The sequence below is a fragment of the Hemiscyllium ocellatum genome, unplaced genomic scaffold (genome assembly GCF_020745735.1).
Source record: "Hemiscyllium ocellatum isolate sHemOce1 unplaced genomic scaffold, sHemOce1.pat.X.cur. scaffold_2071_pat_ctg1, whole genome shotgun sequence".
Lineage (NCBI taxonomy): Eukaryota > Metazoa > Chordata > Chondrichthyes > Orectolobiformes > Hemiscylliidae > Hemiscyllium > Hemiscyllium ocellatum.
In genome coordinates, this window is record NW_026867961.1 from 63272 (window position 1) to 85819 (window position 22548).

General features: G+C 44.4%; 6 non-coding genes across 6 annotated transcripts; all 6 read left to right on the forward strand.

Annotated features, from left to right (window-relative positions):
• Positions 1–1185: 1185 nt before the first annotated feature.
• trnai-aau (transfer RNA isoleucine (anticodon AAU)) lies at positions 1186–1259 on the forward strand. Its single transcript has one exon. It is a non-coding gene; the product is annotated as a tRNA-Ile (tRNA).
• Positions 1260–3476: 2217 nt separating this feature from the next.
• On the forward strand, positions 3477–3550 carry trnai-aau (transfer RNA isoleucine (anticodon AAU)). The gene has a single exon. It is a non-coding gene; the product is annotated as a tRNA-Ile (tRNA).
• A 2215-nt stretch (positions 3551–5765) lies between these two features.
• On the forward strand, positions 5766–5839 carry trnai-aau (transfer RNA isoleucine (anticodon AAU)). Its single transcript has one exon. It is a non-coding gene; the product is annotated as a tRNA-Ile (tRNA).
• Positions 5840–8055: 2216 nt separating this feature from the next.
• On the forward strand, positions 8056–8129 carry trnai-aau (transfer RNA isoleucine (anticodon AAU)). The gene has a single exon. It is a non-coding gene; the product is annotated as a tRNA-Ile (tRNA).
• Positions 8130–10344: 2215 nt separating this feature from the next.
• Positions 10345–10418, forward strand: trnai-aau (transfer RNA isoleucine (anticodon AAU)). Its single transcript has one exon. It is a non-coding gene; the product is annotated as a tRNA-Ile (tRNA).
• Positions 10419–12633: 2215 nt separating this feature from the next.
• Positions 12634–12707, forward strand: trnai-aau (transfer RNA isoleucine (anticodon AAU)). Its single transcript has one exon. It is a non-coding gene; the product is annotated as a tRNA-Ile (tRNA).
• The last annotated feature ends 9841 nt before the right edge of the window (positions 12708–22548 follow it).

Here is a 22548-nt window from a genome sequence, read left to right on the forward strand (position 1 = left end):
GTAAAATAATTGAAATAAAATTATCTGAAGTTGTTTGAATTTAACAACTTCAGACAATTTTACTTCATTATTTTATTCATCTCTTTTATCATTTCACCTGCAATATCATAGAGCCATTAGATATGGACAGCACTGAAAACACAATCTTCGGTCTGGCTCGTCCATTCCGAACAGATATCCTCAACTGATCCAGCCACGATTGCATGCACTTGACCCATGTCTCTCTAAACCCTTCCGATTCAAATACACATCCAAATTCCTTAAAAATATTGGAATTGTAACAGCCATCACCAGCTCGTCCGGCAACTTATTGCAGACACTCACCACCCTTTGCGTGACGCCGTTGCTCCTCACTGCCTGTCGAATTCTCACCCTCCCACACCAGATTTATACCCTGTCGTGCTGCACTGCCCCACCTGAGCGAAACGAACTTATCTATTTACCCGAAAAATGCCCCTCATGATTGAAAAACCTTCATAAGGTCAGCTCCCAGCCTCTGACGCGCCAGGCAAAATAGTGAGAGAGTGTTCAGCCTGTAAGCGTTTGCACCTTTTCCATTTTCAAATGTAGGATGTAGCATGCTGTCTGAAGCAGTCATCTTAGCAGCTGATCTGTCGCTGACAAACGCTGCAGGAAGGCGTGATAACCTGCTAAATATGCTGTCAAACGAAGATTGCAAAAGCAACATGAGTCATTGAGCAAAACGTGCAATTGAGTTCTGCGCTGTTGCTGACTCTAAAGCAACTGCGTCCTTCGGGAGCAGAAAGAATCCCACAGTTGGGTTACAATTCCAATGCATTTGGCATAAGGTTCGCAGCAGTTTATCAGCAGCACATAACCCTGACTCCAAAGGTCTGTGAGTTTCCAGAAGCACAGTGAGCGATCGTTGAAGGTACGTCTCAACCAGATGATATTTGTCAACATGACAAGCTGCAGCTGAGCTGGTGGCATTGCGATTGAAATTGCATGCGTCCGAACATTGTGCTTAATTTTGAATATCAGAGCAAATGGTTACCTCGAGTGTGCGCGTTCGGAAGAGTCAATGTTTTTTTTTGTTAAAAAACTTTGCAACGGAAGGAAATACTTCAGACGATCATGCGATCGATTGCAAATCAGAAAACGAATAGCCGCCGTGGTTGTGAGCGCAGGCAATATAAGCCTTTGTTTTGAGCGCCGGGCTCGGTCGGTCGGTTAGCTCAGCTGGTTAGAGCGTGGTGCTAATAACGCCAAGGTCGTGGGTTCAATCCCCACACTGACCATGTGCAGCGCTCGTCTCGTCAGCTGTGCTGTGTCAAGGTTGTCGTGGCTTTTGCTTTCACCGTCTGCAAGAACTTGTCACATGATCGATTCAGATGTGTATTCATTCGAAAGCCGACCATCGCTGTCATGGAACATCAACTCGTTGGTCCTATGCCGGATCTCAGCTGCGTTGCTGTATTTCCAAACAAAGTGCACCACGAAACCACAAAATCACCAAGCAGAAAGCCTCACCGGCGCAATAAAACATTTGACAGGGATAGACGCACAACTCGATCACCGTACCCATGATGACTGGTGGATGTTGTCTGCAGCAAATCAATCAGTCTCAATTGTTTTCACAAAGAAATGCAAAACATGAAATATATAAAGTATTAAGTCGACCTGGCACAGTCTCGGAGGAGAACCAGAGTTCAGGCTTCAATTCACTTCAAAGATTCGTTCAATGCATTTTCCTGGATCTCTGTTACTACATTTCCCGCGACTTCCAGAGGGAATTCATTCGCTTGCTCACCTCTCATGCATCGACACTGGAGTCATCATATCCCCAGCAATATCACAGAGTCATTAATAAAAGCAAATTACTGCAGATGCTGGAATTCGAAACCAAAAGAGAAAATGCTGGAAAATCTCAGCAGGTCTGGCACCATCTGCAAGGAGAGAAAAGAGTTGACGTTTCGAGTCTAACTGACCCTTTGGTAAAGATTTTGAAAAAAAGGGGAGATTTACAGAGCTATTAACACCAGGCTGAGAGAAGGTGAGTCAAGGCTCCAGATGCAAAGGTGATAATGACAGTGCACGGAGAGATTAAAGGGAGATTAGGAGCCGCGAATGACCAAGGCTGAAGCCAGTGTTACGAGACAAAATATGTGGGGGATGTGTGAAACAGAGACAAAATGGAAAACAGGGGAGAAGCGTAGCAAAGCGGGAAGAGGAGAGGAAAAATGTATTGACAGAGTGGGAAGCGACAGAAAGAGAGACAATCAAGAAATAAGAGGTACACAACAGTGAGAAAAACGCAAATAAAAAAGGTAAGTAAAATAATTGAAATAAAATTATCTGAAGTTGTTTGAATTTAACAACTTCAGACAATTTTACTTCATTATTTTATTCATCTCTTTTATCATTTCACCTGCAATATCATAGAGCCATTAGATATGGACAGCACTGAAAACACAATCTTCGGTCTGGCTCGTCCATTCCGAACAGATATCCTCAACTGATCCAGCCACGATTGCATGCACTTGACCCATGTCTCTCTAAACCCTTCCGATTCAAATACACATCCAAATTCCTTAAAAATATTGGAATTGTAACAGCCATCACCAGCTCGTCCGGCAACTTATTGCAGACACTCACCACCCTTTGCGTGACGCCGTTGCTCCTCACTGCCTGTCGAATTCTCACCCTCCCACACCAGATTTATACCCTGTCGTGCTGCACTGCCCCACCTGAGCGAAACGAACTTATCTATTTACCCGAAAAATGCCCCTCATGATTGAAAAACCTTCATAAGGTCAGCTCCCAGCCTCTGACGCGCCAGGCAAAATAGTGAGAGAGTGTTCAGCCTGTAAGCGTTTGCACCTTTTCCATTTCAAATGTAGGATGTAGCATGCTGTCTGAAGCAGTCATCTTAGCAGCTGATCTGTCGCTGACAAACGCTGCAGGAAGGCGTGATAACCTGCTAAATATGCTGTCAAACGAAGATTGCAAAAGCAACATGAGTCATTGAGCAAAACGTGCAATTGAGTTCTGCGCTGTTGCTGACTCTAAAGCAACTGCGTCCTTCGGGAGCAGAAAGAATCCCACAGTTGGGTTACAATTCCAATGCATTTGGCATAAGGTTCGCAGCAGTTTATCAGCAGCACATAACCCTGACTCCAAAGGTCTGTGAGTTTCCAGAAGCACAGTGAGCGATCGTTGAAGGTACGTCTCAACCAGATGATATTTGTCAACATGACAAGCTGCAGCTGAGCTGGTGGCATTGCGATTGAAATTGCATGCGTCCGAACATTGTGCTTAATTTTGGATATCAGAGCAAATGGTTACCTCGAGTGTGCGCGTTCGGAAGAGTCAATGTTTTTTTTTGTTAAAAAACTTTGCAACGGAAGGAAATACTTCAGACGATCATGCGATCGATTGCAAATCAGAAAACGAATAGCCGCCGTGGTTGTGAGCGCAGGCAATATAAGCCTTTGTTTTGAGCGCCGGGCTCGGTCGGTCGGTTAGCTCAGCTGGTTAGAGCGTGGTGCTAATAACGCCAAGGTCGTGGGTTCAATCCCCACACTGACCATGTGCAGCGCTCGTCTCGTCAGCTGTGCTGTGTCAAGGTTGGTCGTGGCTTTTGCTTTCACCGTCTGCAAGAACTTGTCACATGATCGATTCAGATGTGTATTCATTCGAAAGCCGACCATCGCTGTCATGGAACATCAACTCGTTGGTCCTATGCCGGATCTCAGCTGCGTTGCTGTATTTCCAAACAAAGTGCACCACGAAACCACAAAATCACCAAGCAGAAAGCCTCACCGGCGCAATAAAACATTTGACAGGATAGACGCACAACTCGATCACCGTACCCATGATGACTGGTGGATGTTGTCTGCAGCAAATCAATCAGTCTCAATTGTTTTCACAAAGAAATGCAAAACATGAAATATATAAAGTATTAAGTCGACCTGGCACAGTCTCGGAGGAGAACCAGAGTTCAGGCTTCAATTCACTTCAAAGATTCGTTCAACGCATTTTCCTGGATCTCTGTTACTACATTTCCCGCGACTTCCAGAGGGAATTCATTCGCTTGCTCACCTCTCATGCATCGACACTGGAGTCATCATATCCCCAGCAATATCACAGAGTCATTAATAAAAGCAAATTACTGCAGATGCTGGAATTCGAAACCAAAAGAGAAAATGCTGGAAAATCTCAGCAGGTCTGGCACCATCTGCAAGGAGAGAAAAGAGTTGACGTTTCGAGTCTAACTGACCCTTTGGTAAAGATTTTGAAAAAGGGGAGATTTACAGAGCTATTAACACCAGGCTGAGAGAAGGTGAGTCAAGGCTCCAGATGCAAAGGTGATAATGACAGTGCACGGAGAGATTAAAGGGAGATTAGGAGCCGCGAATGACCAAGGCTGAAGCCAGTGTTACGAGACAAAATATGTGGGGGATGTGTGAAACAGAGACAAAATGGAAAACAGGGGAGAAGCGTAGCAAAGCGGGAAGAGGAGAGGAAAAATGTATTGACAGAGTGGGAAGCGACAGAAAGAGAGACAATCAAGAAATAAGAGGTACACAACAGTGAGAAAAACGCAAATAAAAAAGGTAAGTAAAATAATTGAAATAAAATTATCTGAAGTTGTTTGAATTTAACAACTTCAGACAATTTTACTTCATTATTTTATTCATCTCTTTTATCATTTCACCTGCAATATCATAGAGCCATTAGATATGGACAGCACTGAAAACACAATCTTCGGTCTGGCTCGTCCATTCCGAACAGATATCCTCAACTGATCCAGCCACGATTGCATGCACTTGACCCATGTCTCTCTAAACCCTTCCGATTCAAATACACATCCAAATTCCTTAAAAATATTGGAATTGTAACAGCCATCACCAGCTCGTCCGGCAACTTATTGCAGACACTCACCACCCTTTGCGTGACGCCGTTGCTCCTCACTGCCTGTCGAATTCTCACCCTCCCACACCAGATTTATACCCTGTCGTGCTGCACTGCCCCACCTGAGCGAAACGAACTTATCTATTTACCCGAAAAATGCCCCTCATGATTGAAAAACCTTCATAAGGTCAGCTCCCAGCCTCTGACGCGCCAGGCAAAATAGTGAGAGAGTGTTCAGCCTGTAAGCGTTTGCACCTTTTCCATTTTCAAATGTAGGATGTAGCATGCTGTCTGAAGCAGTCATCTTAGCAGCTGATCTGTCGCTGACAAACGCTGCAGGAAGGCGTGATAACCTGCTAAATATGCTGTCAAACGAAGATTGCAAAAGCAACATGAGTCATTGAGCAAAACGTGCAATTGAGTTCTGCGCTGTTGCTGACTCTAAAGCAACTGCGTCCTTCGGGAGCAGAAAGAATCCCACAGTTGGGTTACAATTCCAATGCATTTGGCATAAGGTTCGCAGCAGTTTATCAGCAGCACATAACCCTGACTCCAAAGGTCTGTGAGTTTCCAGAAGCACAGTGAGCGATCGTTGAAGGTACGTCTCAACCAGATGATATTTGTCAACATGACAAGCTGCAGCTGAGCTGGTGGCATTGCGATTGAAATTGCATGCGTCCGAACATTGTGCTTAATTTTGGATATCAGAGCAAATGGTTACCTCGAGTGTGCGCGTTCGGAAAGTCAATGTTTTTTTTTGTTAAAAAACTTTGCAACGGAAGGAAATACTTCAGACGATCATGCGATCGATTGCAAATCAGAAAACGAATAGCCGCCGTGGTTGTGAGCGCAGGCAATATAAGCCTTTGTTTTGAGCGCCGGGCTCGGTCGGTCGGTTAGCTCAGCTGGTTAGAGCGTGGTGCTAATAACGCCAAGGTCGTGGGTTCAATCCCCACACTGACCATGTGCAGCGCTCGTCTCGTCAGCTGTGCTGTGTCAAGGTTGGTCGTGGCTTTTGCTTTCACCGTCTGCAAGAACTTGTCACATGATCGATTCAGATGTGTATTCATTCGAAAGCCGACCATCGCTGTCATGGAACATCAACTCGTTGGTCCTATGCCGGATCTCAGCTGCGTTGCTGTATTTCCAAACAAAGTGCACCACGAAACCACAAAATCACCAAGCAGAAAGCCTCACCGGCGCAATAAAACATTTGACAGGATAGACGCACAACTCGATCACCGTACCCATGATGACTGGTGGATGTTGTCTGCAGCAAATCAATCAGTCTCAATTGTTTTCACAAAGAAATGCAAAACATGAAATATATAAAGTATTAAGTCGACCTGGCACAGTCTCGGAGGAGAACCAGAGTTCAGGCTTCAATTCACTTCAAAGATTCGTTCAATGCATTTTCCTGGATCTCTGTTACTACATTTCCCGCGACTTCCAGAGGGAATTCATTCGCTTGCTCACCTCTCATGCATCGACACTGGAGTCATCATATCCCCAGCAATATCACAGAGTCATTAATAAAAGCAAATTACTGCAGATGCTGGAATTCGAAACCAAAAGAGAAAATGCTGGAAAATCTCAGCAGGTCTGGCACCATCTGCAAGGAGAGAAAAGAGTTGACGTTTCGAGTCTAACTGACCCTTTGGTAAAGATTTTGAAAAAAGGGGAGATTTACAGAGCTATTAACACCAGGCTGAGAGAAGGTGAGTCAAGGCTCCAGATGCAAAGGTGATAATGACAGTGCACGGAGAGATTAAAGGGAGATTAGGAGCCGCGAATGACCAAGGCTGAAGCCAGTGTTACGAGACAAAATATGTGGGGGATGTGTGAAACAGAGACAAAATGGAAAACAGGGGAGAAGCGTAGCAAAGCGGGAAGAGGAGAGGAAAAATGTATTGACAGAGTGGGAAGCGACAGAAAGAGAGACAATCAAGAAATAAGAGGTACACAACAGTGAGAAAAAACGCAAATAAAAAAGGTAAGTAAAATAATTGAAATAAAATTATCTGAAGTTGTTTGAATTTAACAACTTCAGACAATTTTACTTCATTATTTTATTCATCTCTTTTATCATTTCACCTGCAATATCATAGAGCCATTAGATATGGACAGCACTGAAAACACAATCTTCGGTCTGGCTCGTCCATTCCGAACAGATATCCTCAACTGATCCAGCCACGATTGCATGCACTTGACCCATGTCTCTCTAAACCCTTCCGATTCAAATACACATCCAAATTCCTTAAAATATTGGAATTGTAACAGCCATCACCAGCTCGTCCGGCAACTTATTGCAGACACTCACCACCCTTTGCGTGACGCCGTTGCTCCTCACTGCCTGTCGAATTCTCACCCTCCCACACCAGATTTATACCCTGTCGTGCTGCACTGCCCCACCTGAGCGAAACGAACTTATCTATTTACCCGAAAAATGCCCCTCATGATTGAAAAACCTTCATAAGGTCAGCTCCCAGCCTCTGACGCGCCAGGCAAAATAGTGAGAGAGTGTTCAGCCTGTAAGCGTTTGCACCTTTTCCATTTTCAAATGTAGGATGTAGCATGCTGTCTGAAGCAGTCATCTTAGCAGCTGATCTGTCGCTGACAAACGCTGCAGGAAGGCGTGATAACCTGCTAAATATGCTGTCAAACGAAGATTGCAAAAGCAACATGAGTCATTGAGCAAAACGTGCAATTGAGTTCTGCGCTGTTGCTGACTCTAAAGCAACTGCGTCCTTCGGGAGCAGAAAGAATCCCACAGTTGGGTTACAATTCCAATGCATTTGGCATAAGGTTCGCAGCAGTTTATCAGCAGCACATAACCCTGACTCCAAAGGTCTGTGAGTTTCCAGAAGCACAGTGAGCGATCGTTGAAGGTACGTCTCAACCAGATGATATTTGTCAACATGACAAGCTGCAGCTGAGCTGGTGGCATTGCGATTGAAATTGCATGCGTCCGAACATTGTGCTTAATTTTGGATATCAGAGCAAATGGTTACCTCGAGTGTGCGCGTTCGGAAAGTCAATGTTTTTTTTTGTTAAAAAACTTTGCAACGGAAGGAAATACTTCAGACGATCATGCGATCGATTGCAAATCAGAAAACGAATAGCCGCCGTGGTTGTGAGCGCAGGCAATATAAGCCTTTGTTTTGAGCGCCGGGCTCGGTCGGTCGGTTAGCTCAGCTGGTTAGAGCGTGGTGCTAATAACGCCAAGGTCGTGGGTTCAATCCCCACACTGACCATGTGCAGCGCTCGTCTCGTCAGCTGTGCTGTGTCAAGGTTGTCGTGGCTTTTGCTTTCACCGTCTGCAAGAACTTGTCACATGATCGATTCAGATGTGTATTCATTCGAAAGCCGACCATCGCTGTCATGGAACATCAACTCGTTGGTCCTATGCCGGATCTCAGCTGCGTTGCTGTATTTCCAAACAAAGTGCACCACGAAACCACAAAATCACCAAGCAGAAAGCCTCACCGGCGCAATAAACATTTGACAGGGATAGACGCACAACTCGATCACCGTACCCATGATGACTGGTGGATGTTGTCTGCAGCAAATCAATCAGTCTCAATTGTTTTCACAAAGAAATGCAAAACATGAAATATATAAAGTATTAAGTCGACCTGGCACAGTCTCGGAGGAGAACCAGAGTTCAGGCTTCAATTCACTTCAAAGATTCGTTCAACGCATTTTCCTGGATCTCTGTTACTACATTTCCCGCGACTTCCAGAGGGAATTCATTCGCTTGCTCACCTCTCATGCATCGACACTGGAGTCATCATATCCCCAGCAATATCACAGAGTCATTAATAAAAGCAAATTACTGCAGATGCTGGAATTCGAAACCAAAAGAGAAAATGCTGGAAAATCTCAGCAGGTCTGGCACCATCTGCAAGGAGAGAAAAGAGTTGACGTTTCGAGTCTAACTGACCCTTTGGTAAAGATTTTGAAAAAGGGGAGATTTACAGAGCTATTAACACCAGGCTGAGAGAAGGTGAGTCAAGGCTCCAGATGCAAAGGTGATAATGACAGTGCACGGAGAGATTAAAGGGAGATTAGGAGCCGCGAATGACCAAGGCTGAAGCCAGTGTTACGAGACAAAATATGTGGGGGATGTGTGAAACAGAGACAAAATGGAAAACAGGGGAGAAGCGTAGCAAAGCGGGAAGAGGAGAGGAAAAATGTATTGACAGAGTGGGAAGCGACAGAAAGAGAGACAATCAAGAAATAAGAGGTACACAACAGTGAGAAAAACGCAAATAAAAAAGGTAAGTAAAATAATTGAAATAAAATTATCTGAAGTTGTTTGAATTTAACAACTTCAGACAATTTTACTTCATTATTTTATTCATCTCTTTTATCATTTCACCTGCAATATCATAGAGCCATTAGATATGGACAGCACTGAAAACACAATCTTCGGTCTGGCTCGTCCATTCCGAACAGATATCCTCAACTGATCCAGCCACGATTGCATGCACTTGACCCATGTCTCTCTAAACCCTTCCGATTCAAATACACATCCAAATTCCTTAAAAATATTGGAATTGTAACAGCCATCACCAGCTCGTCCGGCAACTTATTGCAGACACTCACCACCCTTTGCGTGACGCCGTTGCTCCTCACTGCCTGTCGAATTCTCACCCTCCCACACCAGATTTATACCCTGTCGTGCTGCACTGCCCCACCTGAGCGAAACGAACTTATCTATTTACCCGAAAAATGCCCCTCATGATTGAAAAACCTTCATAAGGTCAGCTCCCAGCCTCTGACGCGCCAGGCAAAATAGTGAGAGAGTGTTCAGCCTGTAAGCGTTTGCACCTTTTCCATTTTCAAATGTAGGATGTAGCATGCTGTCTGAAGCAGTCATCTTAGCAGCTGATCTGTCGCTGACAAACGCTGCAGGAAGGCGTGATAACCTGCTAAATATGCTGTCAAACGAAGATTGCAAAAGCAACATGAGTCATTGAGCAAAACGTGCAATTGAGTTCTGCGCTGTTGCTGACTCTAAAGCAACTGCGTCCTTCGGGAGCAGAAAGAATCCCACAGTTGGGTTACAATTCCAATGCATTTGGCATAAGGTTCGCAGCAGTTTATCAGCAGCACATAACCCTGACTCCAAAGGTCTGTGAGTTTCCAGAAGCACAGTGAGCGATCGTTGAAGGTACGTCTCAACCAGATGATATTTGTCAACATGACAAGCTGCAGCTGAGCTGGTGGCATTGCGATTGAAATTGCATGCGTCCGAACATTGTGCTTAATTTTGGATATCAGAGCAAATGGTTACCTCGAGTGTGCGCGTTCGGAAAAGTCAATGTTTTTTTTTGTTAAAAAACTTTGCAACGGAAGGAAATACTTCAGACGATCATGCGATCGATTGCAAATCAGAAAACGAATAGCCGCCGTGGTTGTGAGCGCAGGCAATATAAGCCTTTGTTTTGAGCGCCGGGCTCGGTCGGTCGGTTAGCTCAGCTGGTTAGAGCGTGGTGCTAATAACGCCAAGGTCGTGGGTTCAATCCCCACACTGACCATGTGCAGCGCTCGTCTCGTCAGCTGTGCTGTGTCAAGGTTGGTCGTGGCTTTTGCTTTCACCGTCTGCAAGAACTTGTCACATGATCGATTCAGATGTCTATTCATTCGAAAGCCGACCATCGCTGTCATGGAACATCAACTCGTTGGTCCTATGCCGGATCTCAGCTGCGTTGCTGTATTTCCAAACAAAGTGCACCACGAAACCACAAAATCACCAAGCAGAAAGCCTCACCGGCGCAATAAAACATTTGACAGGATAGACGCACAACTCGATCACCGTACCCATGATGACTGGTGGATGTTGTCTGCAGCAAATCAATCAGTCTCAATTGTTTTCACAAAGAAATGCAAAACATGAAATATATAAAGTATTAAGTCGACCTGGCACAGTCTCGGAGGAGAACCAGAGTTCAGGCTTCAATTCACTTCAAAGATTCGTTCAACGCATTTTCCTGGATCTCTGTTACTACATTTCCCGCGACTTCCAGAGGGAATTCATTCGCTTGCTCACCTCTCATGCATCGACACTGGAGTCATCATATCCCCAGCAATATCACAGAGTCATTAATAAAAGCAAATTACTGCAGATGCTGGAATTCGAAAGCAAAAGAGAAAATGCTGGAAAATCTCAGCAGGTCTGGCACCATCTGCAAGGAGAGAAAAGAGTGACGTTTCGAGTCTAACTGACCCTTTGGTAAAGATTTTGAAAAAAGGGGAGATTTACAGAGCTATTAACACCAGGCTGAGAGAAGGTGAGTCAAGGCTCCAGATGCAAAGGTGATAATGACAGTGCACGGAGAGATTAAAGGGAGATTAGGAGCCGCGAATGACCAAGGCTGAAGCCAGTGTTACGAGACAAAATATGTGGGGGATGTGTGAAACAGAGACAAAATGGAAAACAGGGGAGAAGCGTAGCAAAGCGGGAAGAGGAGAGGAAAAATGTATTGACAGAGTGGGAAGCGACAGAAAGAGAGACAATCAAGAAATAAGAGGTACACAACAGTGAGAAAAACGCAAATAAAAAAGGTAAGTAAAATAATTGAAATAAAATTATCTGAAGTTGTTTGAATTTAACAACTTCAGACAATTTTACTTCATTATTTTATTCATCTCTTTTATCATTTCACCTGCAATATCATAGAGCCATTAGATATGGACAGCACTGAAAACACAATCTTCGGTCTGGCTCGTCCATTCCGAACAGATATCCTCAACTGATCCAGCCACGATTGCATGCACTTGACCCATGTCTCTCTAAACCCTTCCGATTCAAATACACATCCAAATTCCTTAAAAATATTGGAATTGTAACAGCCATCACCAGCTCGTCCGGCAACTTATTGCAGACACTCACCACCCTTTGCGTGACGCCGTTGCTCCTCACTGCCTGTCGAATTCTCACCCTCCCACACCAGATTTATACCCTGTCGTGCTGCACTGCCCCACCTGAGCGAAACGAACTTATCTATTTACCCGAAAAATGCCCCTCATGATTGAAAAACCTTCATAAGGTCAGCTCCCAGCCTCTGACGCGCCAGGCAAAATAGTGAGAGAGTGTTCAGCCTGTAAGCGTTTGCACCTTTTCCATTTTCAAATGTAGGATGTAGCATGCTGTCTGAAGCAGTCATCTTAGCAGCTGATCTGTCGCTGACAAACGCTGCAGGAAGGCGTGATAACCTGCTAAATATGCTGTCAAACGAAGATTGCAAAAGCAACATGAGTCATTGAGCAAAACGTGCAATTGAGTTCTGCGCTGTTGCTGACTCTAAAGCAACTGCGTCCTTCGGGAGCAGAAAGAATCCCACAGTTGGGTTACAATTCCAATGCATTTGGCATAAGGTTCGCAGCAGTTTATCAGCAGCACATAACCCTGACTCCAAAGGTCTGTGAGTTTCCAGAAGCACAGTGAGCGATCGTTGAAGGTACGTCTCAACCAGATGATATTTGTCAACATGACAAGCTGCAGCTGAGCTGGTGGCATTGCGATTGAAATTGCATGCGTCCGAACATTGTGCTTAATTTTGAATATCAGAGCAAATGGTTACCTCGAGTGTGCGCGTTCGGAAAGTCAATGTTTTTTTTTGTTAAAAAACTTTGCAACGGAAGGAAATACTTCAGACGATCATGCGATCGATTGCAAATCAGAAAACGAATAGCCGCCGTGGTTGTGAGCGCAGGCAATATAAGCCTTTGTTTTGAGCGCCGGGCTCGGTCGGTCGGTTAGCTCAGCTGGTTAGAGCGTGGTGCTAATAACGCCAAGGTCGTGGGTTCAATCCCCACACTGACCATGTGCAGCGCTCGTCTCGTCAGCTGTGCTGTGTCAAGGTTGTCGTGGCTTTTGCTTTCACCGTCTGCAAGAACTTGTCACATGATCGATTCAGATGTGTATTCATTCGAAAGCCGACCATCGCTGTCATGGAACATCAACTCGTTGGTCCTATGCCGGATCTCAGCTGCGTTGCTGTATTTCCAAACAAAGTGCACCACGAAACCACAAAATCACCAAGCAGAAAGCCTCACCGGCGCAATAAAACATTTGACAGGATAGACGCACAACTCGATCACCGTACCCATGATGACTGGTGGATGTTGTCTGCAGCAAATCAATCAGTCTCAATTGTTTTCACAAAGAAATGCAAAACATGAAATATATAAAGTATTAAGTCGACCTGGCACAGTCTCGGAGGAGAACCAGAGTTCAGGCTTCAATTCACTTCAAAGATTCGTTCAACGCATTTTCCTGGATCTCTGTTACTACATTTCCCGCGACTTCCAGAGGGAATTCATTCGCTTGCTCACCTCTCATGCATCGACACTGGAGTCATCATATCCCCAGCAATATCACAGAGTCATTAATAAAAGCAAATTACTGCAGATGCTGGAATTCGAAACCAAAAGAGAAAATGCTGGAAAATCTCAGCAGGTCTGGCACCATCTGCAAGGAGAGAAAAGAGTGACGTTTCGAGTCTAACTGACCCTTTGGTAAAGATTTTGAAAAAAGGGGAGATTTACAGAGCTATTAACACCAGGCTGAGAGAAGGTGAGTCAAGGCTCCAGATGCAAAGCTGATAATGACAGTGCACGGAGAGATTAAAGGGAGATTAGGAGCCGCGAATGACCAAGGCTGAAGCCAGTGTTACGAGACAAAATATGTGGGGGATGTGTGAAACAGAGACAAAATGGAAAAACAGGGGAGAAGCGTAGCAAAGCGGGAAGAGGAGAGGAAAAATGTATTGACAGAGTGGGAAGCGACAGAAAGAGAGACAATCAAGAAATAAGAGGTACACAACAGTGAGAAAAACGCAAATAAAAAAGGTAAGTAAAATAATTGAAATAAAATTATCTGAAGTTGTTTGAATTTAACAACTTCAGACAATTTTACTTCATTATTTATTCATCTCTTTTATCATTTCACCTGCAATATCATAGAGCCATTAGATATGGACAGCACTGAAAACACAATCTTCGGTCTGGCTCGTCCATTCCGAACAGATATCCTCAACTGATCCAGCCACGATTGCATGCACTTGACCCATGTCTCTCTAAACCCTTCCGATTCAAATACACATCCAAATTCCTTAAAAATATTGGAATTGTAACAGCCATCACCAGCTCGTCCGGCAACTTATTGCAGACACTCACCACCCTTTGCGTGACGCCGTTGCTCCTCACTGCCTGTCGAATTCTCACCCTCCCACACCAGATTTATACCCTGTCGTGCTGCACTGCCCCACCTGAGCGAAACGAACTTATCTATTTACCCGAAAAATGCCCCTCATGATTGAAAAACCTTCATAAGGTCAGCTCCCAGCCTCTGACGCGCCAGGCAAAATAGTGAGAGAGTGTTCAGCCTGTAAGCGTTTGCACCTTTTCCATTTTCAAATGTAGGATGTAGCATGCTGTCTGAAGCAGTCATCTTAGCAGCTGATCTGTCGCTGACAAACGCTGCAGGAAGGCGTGATAACCTGCTAAATATGCTGTCAAACGAAGATTGCAAAAGCAACATGAGTCATTGAGCAAAACGTGCAATTGAGTTCTGCGCTGTTGCTGACTCTAAAGCAACTGCGTCCTTCGGGAGCAGAAAGAATCCCACAGTTGGGTTACAATTCCAATGCATTTGCATAAGGTTCGCAGCAGTTTATCAGCAGCACGTAACCCTGACTCCAAAGGTCTGTGAGTTTCCAGAAGCACAGTGAGCGATCGTTGAAGGTACGTTACAATAGCCGCCGTGGTTATGAGCGTCGGCAATATAGGCATATGCTTTGAAGCAGAGTGCTCGTTGGTTGGTTAGATCAGCTGGTTCGAGCATGGTGCTAATAGCGCCACGGTCGTTGGTTCAGTTCCCACGCTGACCACGTGCAGCGCTCGTCTCGTCAGCTGTTCTGTGTCAAGGTTTGTCGTGGCTTTTGCTTTCACCGTCGCAAGAACTTGTCACATGATCGATTCAGATGTGTATTCATTCGAAAGCCGGCCATCGCTGTCCTGGAACATCAACTCGTCGGTCCCATGCCGGATCTCAGCTGCGTTGCTGTATTTCCAACAAATTGTCCCACAAAATCTCGAAGCAGAAAGCCTCACCAGCGCAATATATCATTTGACAAGGACAGACGCACAACTCGATTACCGTACCCATGATGACTGGTGGATGTTGTCTGCAGCAAATCAATCAGTCTCAATTGTTTTTCACAAAGAAATGCAAAGGGACAATCGGGACATGAAGCCAGAGGAAGGAGGTGAGGTCTTCAATGAATACTTCCCATCTGTATTCACACAGGAGCAAGGCATTATAGCTGGGGGTTTCAGTTGGGATGGTGATTTTCTCAAACATATTACGATCAATAAGGAAGAGGTATTTTATGTTTTCACAGGCTTAAATGTGGAGAAATCCCCAGTGCCCAATTGAATGTATCCCACGCTGCTATGGGAGGTGCTATGGGAGGTAAGGGAGGAGATTGCTCGGGCCCTGGTGTATATATTTAATACTTGCTGGCCACTGATAAAGTGTGGAATGACTGGCGGATAGCTAATGTGGTTCCTTTTTTCAAGAAGGGCAGCAGGGATAGGCCAGCTGATTAAAGAGCAGACAGTCTGACAGCAGGGGGAGAGAAATTGTTGGGAACAATTCTGAGGAACAGAATGAATCAAAAATTGGAAAGGCAGAGATCGATTTGGGATACTCATCATACATTTGGTAGAGTAAGATCCTTTCCCAAATTCAGCCGAGATTTTATTTGAAATTATGATTGAGGATTTTGATGAGGGCTGTGCAGATGATGTGGTTTACATGGAGTTCATTACATCGTTTCACAAGATCCCACATAGAAGGCTGGTCAAACAGACCAATGGGATCCAAGGCAATTTGGCAAACAGGATCCACAACTGGTGGAGGGCTGTTTTTACAATTGAAATTCTTTCACTAACGGATGTACCACAGGGATCTGTGCGGAGCCGTTGCTGTTTATTATATACATTAATAACTCTGATGTGAAAGCAGAAGGTATCATTAGTAGGTTTGCAGATGACATGAAAGCTGAGGGTGTTTTCCATAGTGAGGTGGATGGTGCCAGGCTGCAGTCTGAATGTAGAGGCTGGGACAGAATTTCAAGACAGGAACTCAAGTAGAAACATCAGGAAAGAGCACAGCAGACATTGAGGGAAAACTGAGTGACTAAAGTGCATTCATTTCAAAATAAAAGGCGTAATAATTAAGGCAAATGAAGTCAGCGCATGGATGAGAACATGGGACTGGAATACCATAGATATGGCAGAAACACAGCTGAGTGTGGGACAGGACTGGGAGCTCAATGTTCCAGGGTACAGATTCCATACGAAGGATAGAACAGGAGGTGAGAGAGGAGGGTGGAGTTTTTGATCAGTGAAATATCACTGCAGCACTTGGAGAGGATATTCCTGGGGAACACCCATTGAAGCTATAATGGTGCAATTGAGATATGGGAATGGGCCATCAGTTTGATATGACTGTACTACAGGCTGCCAACAGTCAGCGAGAGTTTGAGCAGCAAATATGTGGGAGATCTCAGATATCTGCAAGAATGATAGGGTTGGAATGGTCAGGGATTTTAACTTTCCAAACCTAGTCTGGGACTGCCAGAGTGCTCAGAGCTTGAATGGGTGGGATTTGTTCGGCATGTACAAGAAAAATGTCTCAGTCAGAATGTAAATGGTTGGACTGCAGGAAGGGGTAAAACCTGACTACGCCTTGGGGAACAAGGTAGGGAAAGGGACTGAGGCACTAGTGGGACAACACTTTGGCAAAGTGAGCACAATTGTATTAGTTTGAATATAGTGATGGAAATGCACAAGCCTAGTCCACAAGTTAAAGATCAAAATTTGTCTTGCCGCAATCCAGAAGGTATTGGTGAAGAGCTTTAGGCAATTGATTGTGGAGGTTATTTTCAGGTAAAGGGACGTCAGGCAGGTGGGAAGCTTTCAAAAGAGCGATAAAATGATATTTGAGGGATATCATATTTCTGTTAGTGTGAAGGACAATGCTGACACAAGTGGGATACACTGATGACTGGGGGTATTGAGACTCTGGTCAACAAAAAGGGGGCACGTGTCACATAGCCAGCTGGATTCAGGGAATCTATTGAAGAACATTGCAGGTGGAGTATTCACTTAAGAGGGAAATCAGGAGGGCACAAAGGGGACTACAGAAAGCATTGCCAGATCAGGCTGAGGAAAATCCAAAGTGATTCTTCAAGTATATTCTTCAGGAGATTAACTAGGGGAAGAATGTGGCTCCTTGACGACGAATGGGGGCCATCCAAGTGTGGAAACACAGAAGATGGGTGAGATCCTGAACAAAAATTTCATGTTTGAACTTAACTTGGTGAAATACTGGGCAAGTCAGGGAATAAGGAACAATAACGTCTTCAAAAGACTCCACTTAACTTAACAGGCGGTAGTGAAGGTTCTATAATGCGTATAAGATGGACAAATCCTTGGGAACTAATCATGTATATCCTAGGATATTGCGGGAAGCTCAGGAAGAAATTGTGGGTCCCATAAAGAGATATTTCTATCACTGATAGCCATGGGAGAATGGAATAGGGAAGGTTAGATGGGCTTCAGATTGGGTCCACAGTTAGCACACATTGAGGGCCGAAGGGCCTGTACTGTACTGTCATGTTCTTATGTTCTGTGTCTGGAGGATATAAGGAGGAGATGGAGAGAAAAAAAAAACTTCAAAGAATTTTGGAGGAGAAGATTTTCCACACAGAGTACAGTGCAGGTAGGAAATGGGATTCGAGGGAAGTGATAGAGAAAAGTACAATAACAACATGGAAAAGACATTTGTGCAGGTACATGGAGAGGAGAAGGTTTGAAGGGATATGGGTCAAGTGCAGGGAAACGCGACTCGTTCATAGACTCTGTTCAGCATGAACTAGTTCGATCGAAGGAACCTGTTCCGTGCTGGATGACCCTGTCTCCTGTTATTGTAGAAGACTACTGAGATAAGGCACGTTATAGACACTGAAGCAAGTTGCAGCGATAGGGCTGGTAGTCAGGAATGCAGTACAATCCAAATATGTGGAGAGAGTATAGGGAAGGGAGGATTCCAATATGTAGAGGGAGTATAGGGAAGGGAGGATGTTACCGGGATAGGAACTGTTATAGGAGTTACAAATTATTGAAGACACTAAGTCACCATGACATTCCATAGATAGATTGTTGCAGAGTAGTGAGTCTTAGCACAACAGAACTTACTATAAGGTTTGATTGAGCCTGGGGTGTGTCTGTACTGTGCACCCCCTCCAGCACTGTATCTATGTCATGTTTTGTTGTCTGATGTTGGGAGCTCTGTCTTTGCTGTCTGCTCTGTTCACTGTAGTGATCTTACCTCACTGCAGGACTTATTGAACACTCCAAATCTCCCTTCTCTTTGTCTCCCTGGCTGATCAACCATCTTCAATGTGGCGATGGACGAGACATCCAGCAGCTGGGAAGTCTATTGAGTCAGGCCGTTCCTCATACCTACAGGAGTCAGAGGAATCAACAATTTGGGAAATTAGACTGATCCCGTGAGGGATACACATGGACAATGAAACTAAGTCCAACAGAGATCTGAAAAACCCTGTCTCCATCCCTTGCATATGCTGCTGCGTCTCTCTGGAGTAAAGACTTCAATTGGTTCAGGATCCGGAGAAGCTGCAAGAGTGAGAGACGCTGACAGGGGCAGCAATTCGACCCTCACAGTGAGGGACACCTCATGAAGAGAGTTTGAGTGATATCACCAGAGGGCAGGAAAATTTCATAACGAAACAATCATGTAGGAAGAACAGGTTTAGGTTCCGGATGTCCTGGTGTCAGTGCTCAGGAATGAGCAACCTTTCAGCAGGTGAAGCGATGACCTCGTGGTATTATTGCGAGAGCATGTATCCAAAAGCACACCCAATGTTCAGTGGAGGCAGGTTTAAATCCCACCATCAGAAATGGTGGAATTTGCAATCATCATTTTTTTTTAAATTGCAATTAACCATCTATGAATATGTCTGAAATCATTCCTGATGTCCAAAACAATGTTTGTTCATCAAAAATACACTAGGGGGCAACTACCATTCTCACATGGTTTGTACAACAACCCCACAGCAAAGTGTTTGCCTCTGAAATGGCCGTGCAAGTTACTCACTCAAGGCAGCGAGGGCTGGGCAGAAAAGGCTGGTCAGCCAGAGACACCAACATCCCATACCTGAGTTTAAAAATAAACCATTCGGATTGTCCCACTGGAAGTATGCTGGGACCAGTGTCCTGGCCAATCACGTCGGTAGTTTTAGGGACAGGGATTTAAACTGACAGAGAGGATGCAGGGACAGGGTTCAGGTGAAAGGAGCTTTCCAAATCCAAATAGAAAAGGTGAAGCTTGGAACAGCATGGGGATGTGGCTGAAGACAAGCAGAAAGGAACAGGATGGGACCAAGTTTAACTAAAACTGTGCATCAGCGAATCACTTTGTGACAGGAAATGTAGGAAACAGTTAAATTATGTTTTTTTTGGAATGGACAAAGTCTCTGCCATAAAGGTAGATGAATTTGTGACAGAGATAAAAGAGAGTTAGACACCAGGGTGACGTGGTTACAGGGTGAAAAAAGGTGGACATAAATATTCAAATGGTTCACAACTTTGTGGAAACTCATGCAAAGTGGACAACGCTAACAATAATTGATAACAAAGGCATTACAGAGAAAGTATTTGGCCGCAGATCATGAAGTAGAGTCAGTCTGAATGTAAATTCTGGCTACTACATGCCAAGGACACAAGCAGCAGAACAGTTTTAGGCCACTGAACAGCATTTCATTGCTCATCACTGCATCACACAGGAACTCATTGGAATTTTTAATAAAGGCATTAAGAAAAATTCAGTGAAAATTCAAAATTCGCATAATCCTGACAATCACACTGACAACAGTGATATTGGAAGGAAGTTCGGAGAATTTTTTCAGTGTTTCTTTAAATAACACATTGTGCAACTGGCTCGGGATGTAACAAGTCAGATCGACCGTTGCGTGATGAAACATAGTGAATGAGTAATGTCACCTGGAGAGATCCTCTGGGAAATTGTGATAAAGTGCAGTTTAAAGAAATATAAAGTTTTAAAGTGAATCACAGAAGGACAAGCTACAACTAAAAACAAAAATTGCCAATTGCATGATTTGAAGAGAGAACGACCAAGGTAAACAACCTAACAGACTGAAACATGTGTGCGCGTAAATGAACAGAAAACATTTGAAGGAACAGTGTAAATCACTGAACAAAAGAATATTCCATTGAAACAGACAAAACCTTAACAAGAACTCACACCTTCCCTCACTCAGACAAAATGGATCATATTAGATTATGAGGCTGAGAAGATCACCAAAAAGTACTTAAAATCCTGAAGTGCGAGTGTGCTTAGAGAAGATTTTAAAGGGGTTGCAAAGTCTGCTTGCAGGAGGAGGGCAATTGGAAGAGGAATCCCTGTGAGGGTTATATGTCACAATAGGAACAGGAGAGGGAAGGTGCTGGAGGTGGTGAGAGTGTTATTCAAGAGTGTCAGGGCCTGAAAGTGTTTCAAAAACTAAGTATGAGTGTTGCAGCTGGAGGGTTGCAGAGGTAGGGAGACATATTATTTTATTTAATCATTTCTGGGATGTGGTGTCACTGCCTGGACTTACATTCTTTGACCCCACTCTTAATTACCCACAGAGCAGCTCAGAGTCACCCTCTTGTTTGTGTCTGGATCACATGTTGGCCAAACCAGTGAGAATTTTGTTGTCCTTCCCTAAAGCAGGAAGTGAACCTATGAGTTCTTCCTACTGATCAGCAATGCATTATTGGCCTCGCCAATGTCTTGTACAGATACAACATGACATCCCAACTCCTACTCTTCATGCTCTGCCCAATGAAGGTAACCATCCCAAACGCCTGCTTCACCAGCCTGCCTGCCTGTGATGCAACTTCCAAAGAAATGTGTACCTGCATCCCCGTGTCTCTGACAGACAACACCACCCAGGGCCCTGACATTATGTACAAGTCCCACCCTGGTTTGTTTCACCACAATGGAACACTTCACATTTATCTAATTCAACTCCATCTGCTATTCTTCAGCCCAGTCTCCCGCAGTACTGTCCATCACAGATAACCTTCATCACTGTCCAGTTTACCACCAATTTTAGTATCACCCAAAAACCTTACTTACCAGGAAACCATTTACCCAAATGACAAACAACAGGAGACCCACTACACCGCTGGTCACATGCCTCCAGTCAGAAAAACAACATGTCTCCCATCACCCTCTGTCTCCTACCATCAAGACCAATTTTGTACCCAGTTGACTAGCTTCTCCTGAATGCCATATCCTTTTACACTGATCTGAGCTTATTATCCACTTACCATACGGAACGTAGAACCCAGAACAGTACAGCACAAGACCCTTTGGCCATGATGCCATGCTAACATTTACCGACTATAAGACCAAACTAACTTCCATAAGCTTAATTTTAACTATCATCCATGTGCTTATCCAAGAGTCTATTAAATGTCCCGAAAGTATCTAACTTTACTACCACCATAGTCAGAGTGCATTCCAACCACCTACCATTCTCTATTCTTTATCCATCCTCCATTCCCCCCGCCCCCCCTTGTAATAGCCATTTATGCCATAGAGAAAAAAGTCTCTGACTATTAACTCTCTCTGAGCCTCTCATCATCTTTTCACCTCTACCACCTTGGCCCACCACTTTCTTCACGCCCAATGAGAAAGCCTTAGCTCCCTCACCTTTCTTCAATAAGAAATGCCCTCCATTCCAGGCAAGCATCCTGGTAAATCTCCTGTGTACGCTCTCTAAAACGTGCACATCCTTCCTGTATAGTGGGGACCAGAACTGAACACAATATTCCAAGTGTGGTCTCACCAGGATGCTATAAAGATGCATAAACCCTCATTGTTCTTCAAATAAATCCCCTTGCTAAGGAAAGCAAACACAACATATGCATTTTTAACAACCCTTCAACGTGCATGGCAACTTTGAGAATCTATGAACATGACACCTTAATCTCTCTGATCCTCCATACGCCAAGCATTCTGCCTTTCACCCTGCATTCTGTACTCAAATTCCACCTTCCAGAATGGAAACTCCACCAGATTGCAAACTTACTAACCCACTCGCCAACATACCACATCAAAGTCATTTATAAAAATCAAGAGAGCAAGCAGATCCCAAACCGACTGTTACAGAACACCACTGGTCACTGAGCTCCCAGGCTCAATACTGTCCATCACTGCTGCCATACACTGTCTTCTCTGGGCCATCCAATCATGTATCCAGACAGACTGATTTCCCTGTATCCCATGCCTACTCATTTCTGAATGAGCTTCAAATATTCTGTCGATATCTTCAAAGAATTCAATAAGGTTGTGAGCATGACCTGCCCCCTCACAAACCCATGCTGAAAAGTCTAAAATTTAACTATGGTATTTCCAAGTAGTCATAAACCCTGTCTGTCAGAGTCCTCTCCAATAATCTGCACACCACAGACATTAGACCAAATCTTAATTCCCAGGATTCTACCTCCGTAACATGCCCGGACTCTACAATTCTTCTCTCCTCTGCTAGCTTCCCCAAAAGG